Raw genomic sequence first — 5,499 nt, 5'->3', positions numbered from 1 at the left:
CTGTTACTGGGAGGAGAGCCCTCCTGACTCTTCCCGACTGTTGCTAGACCGCCCCAGCTCGCCCCAGCCCCCGCCCGCTCGCCCCAGCCCCCGCCCGCTCGCCCCAGCTCGCCCCAGCGGCGACCGGTAATGCGTCACTCCCCCGCCCCGTCGCGGCTCCTAAACGGTCCCGGCTCGGCTCCGGGAGCCTGCCTCCGGCAGAGCCAGAGCACAGTCCTGCACCTGCGAGAGAAAAGCCCCAGAGAGCAGCAGAGGCTGGCACTTACCTGGCGCAGAGCGACCAAGAACCTGATAGCCACGGCGAGCCAGCGAGCGCCGTTTTAAAGCCGCCAGCAGCATGCGCACGAACAGCCCTCGCTGCGGCGCATGCGCTGAATCCATGGCAACGATCGCGACGCTATCACCCTGGAGGGACCCGAGCCTCGCTGCGGCGCAGCAGCTGCACCCATGTCAGCGCTCCGGGCAGTCTCTCCCTCTTCCCTTCACCCCCTAACAACTTTCCAGCATTTCAAGCATCAGTTCGCTGCAGCACTGAGTGCCCTCGGGGCGGCACACGCCGCGGCACGGCGGCGGTGCCGGCCAGTACACAGGAGGGGAGAGCCCTGAGCACTGCCCTGGGCGTGGGCAGCAGCTCGGCCCGGCCCCGCTCAGGATGTTTTGGCATTTGAATTAAAACCCACAGCACACGCAGGTAAAAGCCTCAGTTTATGATGGGTACAGCCGCAGGCTGTGCTTGTAGCTCAAGCCCCTGTGTAACTTTATTACGATTCCCACAGCCTTTACAACAGGGAGGGCAGACGGGGGGGTGATTTCCAAAGCTTTGTGACACAGCAGTCGCTCCAACTCCTCCCTCTCCAGCTGGAGAGGTTCTGCTCCGCATCGCCTCACACAGCACCTACATTGTGAAATGTTTTGTGGTCCACTCCGAGACCTTTCAGCCCTTTAGGGGGGTGCCCCCAGCCCTCGCTCACCTGCTCTTCTGCTGCACCATCCCCCTACCCCACGTGGCACAATCCCCCCGCTCCCTTTGCTTTACTTTCTGCCTTTTGGGGGAGAATCAAACTGCCCAGCCAGCAGCTCGTTCCTTTCCTAGTCAGATGTGTACACATCCCCCTCCCCGCAAAGGGGAACTCTGCTGCAGAAATAAAAGGGGGGAGGGAAGGGTCTCCCACAAACAGCTGCAGCTACTCCAGCCCCTCTGCTGCTGTCTGGTGGCTGCCCCAATGTGCCTGAGGTCGATGTCTCTCACACCCAGTTTTGGTTAGACCCCCCGGCAGCGATGCCCCACCCCCCGAGGCCTCCATCGCACGTTGCAGGCAGGCTCCTCGCTGCTGCCTTTGCACCTCAGACACAGCCACCCTTGGATCCTCCTGAAGGGATGCGGCCTACTGCGGTGCTCCGGCGCCCTACAGGCTACCCCGAAAGCTACCTCCTAGACTGACGTGGAGCAGAAAGAGAGCTGAGTTTTCTCTTGCTAGGAACAGGAGGCTCCCGTGTGGGAATGCATGCAGGGACCCCCCTCGTGCAGCAGGAATCATTTATTGGTACACCAGGAATCATTTATTGTGCAGTTTTTATCTTCAGCCTCGGTTTTCAAGGCCAGGCTGGATGAAACCTTGACATACCTGATCTGACCTCATAGCTAAACCTGCTTTGAGCAGCCAGTTGGACAAGAACAACCTTCTGGAGTCTGTTGTGACCTGAATTATTTTGTGATCCTATACCTTATACTCCATTTATTTTTCTGAAGTTGGGCCCACTGCTGCCATTGCACATCCTTTACCTGAATACCTTTCAAATTAACAACATGCCCCTAATTATTTGCGGGGGCACTGATTCCAGTTTTGCCACATCATGATACTACTGATATCTAGGTCTGAATAGCCTTGCTTCCCAAAATTCCCCTGCCAGACTACTCTGTCCTTGATCTTCTACCCAGCTAACATTAAGTGCAAGGAGATTCTTAGGCACTGTTTTTTCACATTCCAGATCAGCAGAGTATGCCTTGCACTCTTTCAGTCCCTCCTACAACCACTCCATCGTAAGCTCCCGTGCTGCTATTGGAACAGGTAGTCGATGGCAGCTGTTGCTGCATCAGCCCTGCCCTTCTTCCTTACCAGAATATCCCTGTGTTTCTGTCAGAAGGCTTCTAAACTCCTTTTCACTGCTCTGACACCAAAGCACCATTTTCAGTTCTACCCTCCTCAGAATCTTTTTCCCCTCTCTCATTTGCCACTGCCATGCTGACACATACAGTGCAGTAAACTTGCTTTCTCAATGTCCCATTATCTCCTGAACAAAAGTACGCTGTCAGCATCTATTCTTTTTTGTTCCTCCCACTGATAATTTTTTCTAGTTCCTCCAATAAAACTTAAACATACACCTCGTGCCAACGATCCTGTGGTCTTGACCTTTGGAGCAGCAGTGCTCGTAAAAACAACACTCACCACATTCCAATTCAGAAAAGCATAACTATTGAAATATGTGCAGGAGTCCTTCTGACTACCCACCCTCACCCCCTCCATCTTATCTGCAATCAGAGACGACCTCTGAAAAGGTACATCTCCTTCCGCTCGCTTTGGTTCAGTAAGTTACAACAAACCTTTGAACAGTGAGAGTCTTGTTCGTTTCTGGACACCTGTTTCTATAAAAGGCTTTTCCTGGGCAGGCAGAAAGGCTATCAGCCGTCTCGGATCAGCTGGACAAAATATGAAATTTGTTGGAATAGAAGTTTCTTTCTTCATTCTCTTCACCCACTCTGCTCTTTGGAATGTAGGTGAGTGACTTTCAACAATGTTGCTTCTTTTAACTACAAACTTCTTTGACTTCTGAACTTCAGAATGCAACCCTTGGCAAGAAATTACTGACACCATTTGTGCAAGCTAAAGAAAAGGCAGACAAACTGGCTTTTGCCAGAATCCTGTCATTTTTAACCCCTTCCTCTGTAATTCCCAGCAGGACAGCAGATCTTTTCTGTAAATAAACAGACAATCCAGAGAATGCAGTAAATATTTTTAAAGACTCAGAACAACTTTCTCCCTTCCTATATTGAACAAGCATTTCAGCCTCCAACTCAGGCAAGTTTTTCTACTACAGAATGAAGGCTGACTTTTATTTCTGACTCGCTACCATTCTTGTTCTTTTATGCCAATCACTCACATACTGTCCCAGTATAAACAAGGAATGCCAGCAAAGAGAGGAAACCAAAGATTTTACTACCTTTTCATTTCCTTGATCTCTCCATCCTACCAAAAAACCCCACCAAAAACAACCCACAAAACAAACCCCACACCCCAAACCAAACCAAAACAAACAACCCCACACCACACAAACAAAACAACAAACAACCTATCAGCCCTCCCCGTGCCAGCCCGTCTCCTTCCTGCCCCAACACTCTGCAACATTTTCTCATTTCATCAGAATCTGTCATACCTGGAATGCAAGCACTTGCTCTTCAGCCCCATGAGGGGTGACTGGAAATTCTTTCTTCCTCTCCTAGTCTTGTTCATTCGTTGTTAATGACCTTTAAGGACTAGATGAATCCAGCAGCTTTTGCAACACAGTAAATTTCTCATTCCCAGGCCAGTAGTGTCAGATCTACTGTCCTCTCAGATTCAGGAAATTCCTCTGGTCTTAGACCCACAGATATGGATACTGCAGTTCCTGCTTGTAGGTCCAGCTAAATACACCTGTTAGCTAAGCCCAAATCCCTTATGTGGCACAACAGCTCAGACCTTAGGTGTTTCCAAGTGCAGGTCTCCTTCTACTGCCTGGCTCGTTCATCCTGGTGTTCACTTCTGATGAGAACGTGCGTGTGAACGCACACACAGGAAAGAAGCGACACGGAACACGGTGGCAGGATGTAATGTGGTGGCTGTGGTGCTCAGGGGCAGGACTCAGAGCAGAATACAGGCCAGCAGCTTGCTTATGTGTGACTGGCTGCTTTTATGTCCCCTTCTCTCCATTTTCCAATGCTTGTTCTTCATCATCCACCTACACTAGCAGAACCAGCCTACTTCATTTGTTTACAGAAGGCTTTTAGATGATGTACTTCTGTTTTGGGGAACATCTGGAAGAGTTCAATAACCTTCCTGTCTGTGTTTTTCTCTTCCTTTAACAAGGAGCTCAAGACTCTTGCTCACATCGTTGTGGAGAGCTGCTTGATACCTGTTCCTGCCAGGTGACATGCCAGTCCTTGCAGATTTGCTGCCCTGATTATAAAGAATTTTGTCTTCAAATTTCTCCATATTCGGGATCTCTGATGGGAGGCAAAGACTTTTTGATTGAAAATACAGCTTTCAGTGCCTCTTCTGTGCTAACGTGCAGGTGGGCCACGATTTCATATTTCTCCACCAAAGGGAGGTGAACCGTTCTAATGTCACTTTCCAGCAATAGCTAATTACCACAGAACAAGATTAAGTCCATACCGCAGTGAAAACTTCTTTTGCAAGGCTGTCAGAACCCTGAAATAAGCAAAGGCTCTGCTAACCTCCACCCGCAAGCGCACATGTCGTCGCTGTTTCCACACAGGGTCGTTTCATTAAGGTCAAATTTCTGAGCGATGCGATGGGTGCTCTGCTAGTCTCTCCATTAATACATCAAATCGGTGACTGATCAATGAGTTGCCTTTTGGGGCTCTTTGTTGATGACAATTTTTAGTATTTCCCTGTTGTAAAAAACAATCAAACAAGATGTATTAAATTTTTAATGTGAATGAGAAGGCAGTGAGAGAGTAATGTAGGTAGGACACCTTATTTTTCTCCCGAAAGACAAGGCTGTGGATCCTACACGTCACCCCGTAGCACACTTAGGTGCATGTGCCACACATGCAATGCTTGTGCACACTGAATTTTACTGACTCCACGATGTGTCCTGCCATTCTATCCGCAGGAGATTCTGAGTGAGGTTTTGGAGCTCTTCCCCTGTGGATAGAAGCACCTGAAAAGGTTGTTTAGTTCTTCATCAGGAAAACCCAAGCATTCATTCTGTAGAGCACAACCATAAATCTTTAATTACTTGCACCATTGTACTATCACAGCCAACATAAACTTCAGTGCATCTGGGCAAAGGTACTGCTTCCCGGCAGGCCCCATCTCCTAACAGCACTGGAAGGAGCTGTGCAGCCACCATAAATCAGTCCTGAAGAACCGTGGTGAGATTACACTTTAGTGCACTGGTCAAGAGCACCGATCCTTGGGGCACACCACTGGTGACTGGCTGCCAGCTGGATGTGGCACCATTCACTACCACTCTCTGGGCTCAGCCTCCAGCCAGTTCCTAACCCAATGCAGTGTGCTCCCATCCAAGCCATGGGCTGAGAGCTTGGCCAGGAGTTTGCTGTGGGGGACAGTGTCCGGCACGCTTACAAAGTAGAAAAAAGTCGAATGCAGAGGCTGCAGTGACAAAAGTTCTGTGTTCAGGGCTTTCTCCATGGTTGGAACAAAAACATTCAGCAGGTTCTACTTTGCTGAGGGCACGGGATTTGGCTGAGATGGAGTA

General features: G+C 49.8%; 1 long non-coding RNA gene across 1 annotated transcript; it reads left to right on the top strand.

The window, feature by feature from the left end:
- The first annotated feature begins 2,515 nt into the window (after positions 1-2,515).
- Positions 2,516-4,314, top strand: LOC128898813 (uncharacterized). Its single transcript, XR_008462984.1, has 3 exons — positions 2,516-2,557; positions 2,654-2,776; positions 4,122-4,314. It is a non-coding gene; the product is annotated as an uncharacterized LOC128898813 (long non-coding RNA).
- The last annotated feature ends 1,185 nt before the right edge of the window (positions 4,315-5,499 follow it).

The sequence above is a fragment of the Dryobates pubescens genome, chromosome 32 (genome assembly GCF_014839835.1).
Source record: "Dryobates pubescens isolate bDryPub1 chromosome 32, bDryPub1.pri, whole genome shotgun sequence".
NCBI lineage: Eukaryota > Metazoa > Chordata > Aves > Piciformes > Picidae > Dryobates > Dryobates pubescens.
The sequence above is the reverse complement of the archived record's forward strand: the minus strand, read 5'-3'. Positions and strand labels throughout refer to the sequence as shown.